The following is a 10,198-nucleotide window of genomic DNA, read 5'->3' as shown; positions in this document are numbered from 1 at the left end:
TATCTAGAAAACCATGAAAAATGTCTGATATCAGCTCTGAAATTAGACTCTTATCAGCTATTTTTATTGTTATCATTATATTTATCCAAACAAATGTACCTTTAGTGGCACCAAGCATTAAAATGAACAAGAACTTGAAGAAAACAAGCGTGGTCTGATCATTTTTATCCATGACTGTAGATTCAATACTTTAAAGAACTGCATTATGACTCGGAGGTAATTCTGTTAAGCTTCCTTTTCAGTAAAGTAAAAGCTGCTTTACCATTTAATAGAAGCATAATGCATTTTTATCAAAGACATTTTTAATCTCAACTTTACTTCAGTTCAGAAAATATGAACAACAGATTGTATTAAGGTTCTTTCTGAGCCGACAGATCCAGTTTATAGAAGCTTGGTGGGGGCCTACATGGTCTTCTGCTGATTGCAGCTGAATAATGAAACTCCAGGGAGAGTCAAGAGAGTTTTCATTCCAATTTTCAACCTGAATGTGTCAAATTTATAAAGGCCTGCAGCGAAGAAAATGCTTACCTTGATATTTAACTAGTAAGGCTGTATCTTTTAGAACGGTCACACAGAATAAAGGCAATGATCTCCAACAATTTCTTTAATTGTTGTGTATCAGAGTGAGATTATTTCTTTATGTTTATTATTTAGGTGTATAAATGCAGTTATTGTGTGTTTTTCATTGTTGTGTCAACATTACCATGATAAATACCATGTACAGTCATTTTAATACATTGAGAAACAAATCACAATCTTTGAGTTTCGGAGTTCTGAAACAAATTTCAGCTCCTCTTAATGTCTTGTAGAGAAAAAGAAAAACTCTGAGTTCATTATTGTTGAGTTTATTATTCTATAAGCCGTTCTTAACCCTCCTGTTGTCCTCGTTTACGGGCACCAAAAAATACTGTTTCCTTGTCTGAAAAAAATCCAAAAATTCAGCAAAAAAATTCCCCCAGTTTCTGAAAATTTGCAAAACCTTCAGGAAGAAAATTCCAATAATTCCTTAAAAGTTTCCCTTAAAAGTTTTATTTTTTAAAAAAATCCTCCAAATTTGTCAAGAAAATATTTTCAAAAAATGAGCAAAAATCTTCCAAAAAATCCTAAAAATATCTAAAGTGATTACATATATATCAGTAAAACTTCTAATATTTTCTTTAAGAACATTCATATAAAAATCTACCAAAATCCAGCAAATTACGCTTAATTTTGGTAGATTTTTATGTGAATGTTCTTAAGAAACATTTTTAACATTTTTTTCCACCAAAAAATGTTCAAAGATTTCCCAAAAATGTTGAAAATGTGGACATCAGAAGTTTCACTGTGAAAATATTTTTTTTTTTCCCACATTTTCAAACTTTAAAACGGGTTAATTTGACCTGCAGGATGACAAGAGGGTTAATTTGACTTCCTTTTTTTGAGCCATGTCAGATTTCTTCACATGAAAATCACACAAGCTGCTTCATATTGTCTACCTGGTACATACAGTACATCTGTCTGTTTCTAGTGTCACTGGTCGTAGATCAGTTAAAGCTCTGAGCTTAACATCACATAGTAGGATGCAAGAATTTGGATCCTGTCATTAAAAGACAGGACCGGATCCTCACATTTGAAACAGATGGAGTAAAAGTAAAAGCTGTGCTCAAAGGAAACCCTCCATGCAGCCGCTCTTCTCTTACAGGTGAGTTCACGGCTCAGACTGATTGACTGTGACTTTAGTTTGATTATTATCGCCCCTTTAATGACTGTTGTTAACGTACCAGATGGTTGTTTGGTGGTGCAGCGGTCTGAGAAATGACCCAAATCAAACTAATGACCGTGTTTGATGATGGAAGCGTTACAATCACACAAACACTGTGGGCTCAAATACACTTTTAGAAATATACCAACTTTTAGTCTTCTGTCCTGAATTATTGCACTTTTTCTTTATTAAATTACCATTAAAGTATCTTCAGCTCCAGATGGTTTCCTACTGAAAGCTATAGGTGGAGTGTTTAAACCCCAGGACCAGATGGGAAACTGAACACTAAACTCCAGTCTCCTCTAACATCTGCTTGTACTCCTGCACAACTTCTCCTGGAGTTTCTCAGAGGTGAACGGTGGCAGATTGTTGTTGCATCTGGCTGTGTTGAAGTGGAACTGCAGGCCAGAGTGGGATTGTAGAGACAAGGACCTGCTTAAAATAGAGAACACTGCTCAGTGAATCTCCCTCGGATCAATAAAGGTGAAAAACAACACCAGACGATGAACTGTGCAGCTCGGCCAAGAGCTCTATTAATCACCTCTGGAACAATGTTAGAGGAAGGGAGAAGCAGAAGATTAAAGGGAAGCAAATCTATGATAATGAACAGGTGAAAGTGATCCTCAAAATTTCAAAAGCTGAGGAGAGGTCACAGTGATTCAAGAAGACTAAATAAAGTACAGAAAAATTTTTAAAAGTCCGATTTGATCTAAGTACCAATTGATCAATCAAGGAAAATGGATGAATAAAATTCCAAAATCTGATATCAGTTGAAGCCTATAAAGCCAAGAAAAAAAAAAGTAATTTCAACTAAATATCTTACGATTATGAGGCAGAAATGTTGCATCATATGACTTTTTTACTGTAAAAATATGAATATAAATTGAGCTCATCTTAAAACCAACAAGTTATTTTGCTCTTATTCGGTCTTGTCTGGTGGAAGCAACAGATCTACAGTAAAGTAATTAGCTCTGGTTTCCTCCCACAGTCCACAAACATGCTGAGGTTAATTGGAGTTTCTTAATTGTTTGTAGGTATAAATGTGTTTGTTTGTCTGCACTGACCCAGTGATAGACTAGCGACCTGCCCAGGGGTCGACTTCAGAAACCCACGACCTTATAGAGAATAAAACAGATTTTTCACAATTTTATAACGTCAATATTTCCAAGATTTACTGTGCAGGTCAATATATAATTGTGGGACTTTTTGTATCATAGTTGACATTTTTGCTGTTTTCAGGCCTAAAATCAACCAAACACCACATGGCATTTTTACAGAAAGATTCTTCTAAATATTATATATACAAGTGAGTAAAATTGAAATTGAAAGTTATTTCTAAAGATATTGTAGTAAACCTGTTGACATGCCATAAATCCACACTTGACTCTCACACTATTTTATATTAAATAACTCAGAAAGCCTTGGAGTCTGGCCAGTCTTTTCTTCAGGAGGAAATGACATCATGTGGAGCAGGTCATGTGATCTGGAATTAACACACTTCCTTGAGAGGTGTTTTTGTAATGGGTAACTTAAATGAAAGTGATTACTTGGACACAAATACAATTTGTTATATTCCATATAAAATTTGATATATTTTCAAAAAAATATCTGTCATGATTATCTCAACTTAATAAAAAGAACACAATCAAAACTATTTTTGAATAAGCTTATTTTATTATTGTTTAGCTAATTTGAAGGTGGTTGTTATTAAGATTGGATGGTTATTTAGTTAACAATTTAGTGATATCCAGTTATTTTTTATTAATAATTGATTGTTTCCATATTAAATAATTATGGAATTTGTAAAGACATGATCATAATGAACATAAAAAAATTATATATTTTTTTACTTTTCATAAAAATGTTTGCAAATTATATCCCATGGACTTCAAAAGTCCCCCAATTATATATTGACCCATGCATTTGTTGAAAAAAAAAATTTGAACATGCACCTCCATGATAGTAAGGCATGCAGTGTGGCGATAAGGCATATACATTTGTAGCTGAGATCAGTAATGTAACATTTTGCAGCAAAAAAAATAGAAACTCTATGAAGTGCACCTAGTGTATCAACTGCTATAGTTACCTGCAACTCTGTGATGGCCATCAGCTCCTGCCAGGCCACATCCATCTCCGTGTCCTGAGGAGCTCCATGAGACCTGACTCCAGGGAAATTAGTTTGCATGGACACTCCTCCACACAGCCTGCCTGGCGTAGCTGCTGCCTTGTATTGGGACAACAAATGATTGGATATTATACTAAAAAACAACAGAAAACATTCATGATTCTATTACAGGCTCAACTTCGTACTGAGCTTTCCACTTCACAGATGGACCTACCTCACAGGTTCTCCTCAGAGGGAGAACATAGTTGGCTGTTGAACACATTCAGGAGAGGCTTTTGCTGCAAAAAATCAACCTGGTGGGCACACAAAGCAACATGTTACTATCACCAACCAGCTTCTGAACTGTAACAGAACAGAAATAAAAAAAAAAACCAGCAACACACATTTAGTCATGTATAAGCGAACCGTTAAGTCACACCACGCCTTCCGACACAAATTCCTTTTAGTACATTACATATCCAAAGACCTGCTGGTGCTAAATAAATGACTGGATGTTGAGAAGGTTCTTTTGGAACTCATAAAGGGTTCAGTTCGGTTGAGGTGACTCCTCCCATGAGCTATACCAGGGTGCAGCTTTGCCAACCCCTGATAAGACAATCTGCGGGAAAACAGCATGCTCTACAAGACACACTGGGGCCTGATGGCTGCGTTGGAGATTTTGGTGTCCAGCTTACATATTGCCAATATTTTTTTTAGCTCTTTTAACTAAACTAGACAACATTGTAGTCTTGCTATATGCTACCTGTATTTCAAAATTTTTCAGTACAATATGGTGACATCTCTATGAATTAAACACACTCAGGTCATATTCACTTTTCACACACATGTATGTGTACATGCATGTACACTGACCAACATAAACACACTCCGGACCATGCACATAATCATGCACTGTATGCATTTGCTCTCCTGCTGTTTAGATTTTGTTTTAATTGTCTACTTGAATCAGTTGCAGCAATTTATTTGTCATGTTATTTAAAGCCGAATTTAAAACCTGAACCAGGGAGCAAACATCTGATGCACTGCTTCTCTTTATGTATGCCGTGTCCCTGGTAAAGAAATGAATAAATAACAAATAACAGTAGAAGTATTCTTATTGGAATGGATGGTTTAAAACTGCTTTGTTTTGTGGACAAATAACAATTGTTCAATTGTAGCCTTTCAAAATAAATGTCACTTTTCAAGTTTGAATGACACTCTTAAGACTGTATTGTTTTAATATATATATTTGAAAAAGCAGAACACTTTCCATCAATACATGCAATAAGTGATGCCATTAAGCGGCATCTACTAGCAATAATACAGATAATATTTTGTATGAAACAGCCTGAGAGTAGTCAGGGTGTGGCTGACTGTAACTTTGAAGTTAGAAATGCTTAAAAGTAAAAAAACAGGAGCAAACAACAGCCTGTGTGAGACCGAGGAACCATAGATGACAGTTTATCTCTGGGTGTAGCCTTAGAAGAGGCTTCAATGGTGTGGATCAATTAAGCTGATCTAGATCTGAAAAAAAAAAAAGTTGAAAATGTGGTGTATCCCAGTATAAGACATGTTTTGTGCTAATTCTTTCCTGTTGGTGATGGAAATATCCATGATCAACATCCTCCTTAACCAAATGTGTTTTTTTAGTTGTTATTTTTCATTTAAAATCACACGTCTAATGTCTTTTTTCTGAGCTTCAAAACAATCCTGTATATTTAATGTTTTGTTAGTTATTATTTCAGTGAAACCTGTTTGTATACGGCTGTTTGCCATCGCCACATGTTAGTTATTTTGTAATCCATAAATGTTCTGAGACATGGATTTATAACTTTTATATTCTACTATCACCAGTATTGCAGTGGTGAGTTTCCTAAAGCTTTTTCTTTTACTGTAAGAAATTCAAATTCAACTGTAAGAACTTCATTCAAACTTTTTCAAAATTGATCCAGCAAAGTTTAAGTTCAAATAAAGAAAATATGTAAATATATTTAAATATATTTCTTGTAATGTAATGGAAATCTGCATTATTATTAAATCACACTGTTCTATAGCTTCATTGTGTTACATGATGACGTGTAAAGTCTTTATGTAAAGTGTTACATTTACTTCACTATAATACAATAAATAATTCAAGTGGGAACATCTCAGCATAGCTTTGGAATAAAAACAGCGAGATATGACAAATCAGTAAAAAAGAAAATATGAATGAACATACCTGAGCAACATTCTCTGTGTCTTCAACAGGTGATGAGTAAAAAAATCACACTCTTAAGATGTGAAGCACGGTCCTGGAGGTGAGAACAAGAAGTTTCTGAGTGCTGTTGTTGTGCTGTTACTTTTAACAGATCACAAGAAGTAAGTAAAACACATGAGGCCTCCTGCTCTATGTCTCATTCAACTGTGTGTCTCTCTGTGTTCAGCAGCACTTACAGCCACCGGCATAAATGGGATGGCTCTGTGCAGACAAACGCAATCTTCCTGTAAAGCACCCACACCACAATTTTTTGCACTCTTGTATCCTTAATAGCACACTTGCACTCCAACCTCCAAATTTCCCTTTTGCCCACATGACAAACCACAAACCAACAGTCTGGCAAACACCACGGCAATTTTTCTGTCAGTCCACAGTGAAGTAGGTAGATGTTTACAAATCCAAAAAACACTGTAAGCAGTTTTGATTCTAATTGTATAATGACAATACACATAAAAGGAGCATTTCAAACAAGCTAAAAGTGAGTGAAAACTAGCCGTATGGTTGTCTCTGTCCGGGCCAAAACGTACAAGAACAATGTCCTCTCAAATCCTCCCAGGTGAAAGGTATGAGGAGTGTGATGTGGAGTACCTGGAGTCAGAGCCGGCGCTGCAGAGAGGGCCCTGTTCAAGCAGGGCTGGGTTGGAGGCAGGATTGAGACTTAGTTTAGCAGAGATGGAATGTACACCCTCCGACAGGTAAGAAAGACTACATTGTTCCTCTATCTGGCAGAGCAACCGCCAAGGGAGAGAGAGGAGCAGGGGGAGAATGGAGGGGAGCGTGTCTTACATAGCAAGTGACCATTAAAATCCTCAACAAAAAAATCCCCTCGCTGCCCTGATCTGAAACACTGTGAACAGTGAGCCCCACAAAGGCTATGTGTTGTGTAGAACTGGCCTATTGTGCAACAGCTTTCGCACAATTACTGATTATAGATATTGCATATTTATTGTTTTAATGCATATTTATTGTCTTGTACTGTGATAGATAGCAGTGACAGTCCATCTCATGGTGACTAGGATGATTTCGGAACTAATCTGGATCACATGAAATATTCAGCACCTTTCATTCTCTCTAACAGATCCCCTACTGTGTACATTGTGTTGAACATAGTGGATGGATTTCATTTTTAAAAGCATTAGTCGATGCTAACAAATCATTTGACAGACAAGCTGAAATATGCATCTGTTAATGCAGCTCCTTTGGCTGCAAAATACAATATATATTTAGGCCTTCTAGGTGTTTAAAACAATATCAGAGTGTAAAATAAGCATGCATGTTAGTAGAATTCCCTAATAAGAGATCACATTTCCTTAAAATTATTCACATAAAAAAACGCGGCATTGTGTCACAAATGCAAGCAGTGTATTAAAAATAAGCAGCTACACAGACTTTCTGAGAAATACGAAGCTGAAAACAAATGTCGCAATCACTTCTCACCCTGAATTGCGGTGGGTAAACTAACTTAGACACCGTTAAACAGAAAACACACATATGTATATGAGACCAACTAACAGAAATAGATGTAATGCGGAACTCTGAAAGCTGATCCTCTCATTTTGCCTCTTTTAACACCAACAGACTTCACCAAAGATTACATTTGTAAAACAATAATACAGGAAAAAAATTCAGTGATTCACAGCACCACCACACTTCTTATTCCACATATATTAGGATGCTTACAGCAGTTATGTGACGATAATTAAGCTTGGAGTAATCAATGCAAATGTTTGTGCTGAATACTAACCTGCAGCTGCATTTGATTGTGAAATAAATGCACATTTTAGGCCTATGGTTAATACTCTCAGTGAAACACTATATATATTCAAAAACCCTGAGAACGTGGAAGCCTTTGTCTGGCCCATTACAATATCACATCCCACTGAGACATAAATCACAATGTTTTCTCTGTCATTGTTCTAAGATGGAAAAAGTAGGTGGCTGACAAAGTCAAGAAAGGTGAATGTCTACCAGGAATCAAAGAAGGGACTTCCCAACTCAAGTTCCTAGCACCCAGCCCCTGACTCAACCACTGCCACAGCATGCCAAAGAGCACCCTGTTATTACTGCGACCACAGCGGTTTTGAATCTGGACACAGTTCCCAGGTCAACGCCCACATTCCCTGTTTGTGTTTGTTTGCTTCAATTAGTCTTTGACATCTCTGCTTTCCAGCTTGCCTGAACCTCTCAGGGCTGTCAGAGTTTACATATTGTGCACCTCAGTGCTACAAACAAGTCTACTTCAAAAACAGAGCAGACGTGTTGGCTGGAAACTGCCCACAGTTGACTCAGTCGAGCTTAAATGCTCAATGACCACCAGACTGTATACAGGGCTGTGTGAAATATAATCTGAATTTAATGCCGAAATGTGTTTGTTTGATTCTTGTTCTCCACCCCCTCTATGTGTGATTCTGTTTCCGTGGCATTTAATTTGTTCATTAAAAATGGAGGAATTGCGGCATCTTGGGTTTTGTTTTAACATCCAGAAAACTGTATCAGACAGGAGTGGAAAAACCACCTCACTACCAAACAAAATGAGTGTGTGCATTGGGGTTGTGGTATCAAAAAGGGAATATTTTTGGAGTCAGCTTCTGGGAAAGGAAAAAAAAGAGAGAGAAAGACAGAGAGGGCAGATGCAAGTGTTTTTTTTTTATATTAGTTATTAACTAGCTGCAATCTTGATGTGAAAATATGAAAATAAGGACTTTTAAAAACGAATTTTTACACAGTTAACATTTAAAATATGATTAAAACAACACTTCAAATAAAGGAAACATGATACTGATATAACATTTACAATTGTTTGACTGGACCTCAAACAGTGAACAGTTTGGCTGATATTCAGTTTCACAAACAGGCCTGTTTCTCCCGTAGACAGTATTAAAGACACACATTTCAATTTGTACTGTGATTTTTTCCAAGGAATTGGTTGCAAGATGATCCTTCTTGCACACAGACCACCTCAGAGAATCATGTAGGCTGATAGAAATGTGGATTTCGAGATAACCTTTCCATTGTTGACCCATAAAATGTCTGTCATGATGGTCACACATTATCACAACCTGAAAAAGATGAAATGAGGAACCTAAACATGCAGCATCATTGTTCTGAATGTCTCAGTAAGGCCTGTCCTTATCTTAAGATGTTTAAATTAAGATAACGTCTTGCAACACCATGTACATGATGTTAGAACATAGAATTACAAAAAACAATATCACCAAGGTATAAAAATAAATGATTCTTGTCTTTGTTCCAATTTTAGATTATGTGAATTAATTAATTATTGTACATACAGTGTGCCAGTGTGTGTATTATATAGACGCCTGTAGGTTCAAGGCAGGCTACAAATACACACACACACACACACACACACACACACACACACACACACACACACACACACACACACACACACACACACACACACACACACACACGCACGCACACACAGAGGGAAGGCAGGGAAAGGAGGATGTTGGTTGGCGGAAGCTCTGCTTGATGCTGATAAAAGGAGCACTTGATTCTTAGGAAGGGAACTGCTAACTGTTGTGGTTGTTGGCATGAGCTGAGGAGAGAAGGGCAGCCCATATTATCACACTACTTCACCTCTGTTGCTATCTTAATTTTATGTTTTATTCTTTGTACACATACGCTAATAACGTATAGACAAAATTTGCAGAACTTGAACAATAAGAGACATATTAGCCTTAAACAGTTCCTCGTTTACTGTTGTGTAGATTTTCAATTTGTTCTTTGCCGATTGAATATAGATGCTTATATTTATATACAACTTATTTTAAATCACTATCTACAGTATGGTTCCTTTTTTTAGGCTTGCCCGTGCACCATCCAGCAAAGTAACATTGTTATTTTTGTATGTTCATTCATCATACATGTTGATTCATCTTTCATCTTTCATTCACCACCATCGCCAAACTCTGCCAGTCATTCTCATCATCACTGTGATGCTTTTTAAACACATACATGTTCAAGAATATACTTTACATCTTGGGTGAGATGGCATGACTGTGACATCTGAAGTTCTTTTAACCTTTAAACATGAACAAGTTCAAGGCAGCATGTTTCCTCTCTAGTCGAG

At 36.5% G+C, this 10,198-nt stretch overlaps 1 long non-coding RNA gene across 1 annotated transcript; it reads right to left on the bottom strand.

Annotated features, from left to right (window-relative positions):
• Window positions 1-3,155: 3,155 nt before the first annotated feature.
• LOC129349499 (uncharacterized) lies at window positions 3,156-4,510 on the bottom strand. The gene is made up of 3 exons (XR_008602528.1): window positions 4,250-4,510; window positions 4,081-4,159; window positions 3,156-3,965 (listed from the first exon to the last, which is right to left on the bottom strand). It is a non-coding gene; the product is annotated as an uncharacterized LOC129349499 (long non-coding RNA).
• Window positions 4,511-10,198: the final 5,688 nt, after the last annotated feature.

The sequence above is a fragment of the Amphiprion ocellaris genome, chromosome 8 (genome assembly GCF_022539595.1).
Source record: "Amphiprion ocellaris isolate individual 3 ecotype Okinawa chromosome 8, ASM2253959v1, whole genome shotgun sequence".
Taxonomy (NCBI): domain Eukaryota; kingdom Metazoa; phylum Chordata; class Actinopteri; family Pomacentridae; genus Amphiprion; species Amphiprion ocellaris.
This window is presented reverse-complemented; position numbering and strand designations above follow the sequence as displayed.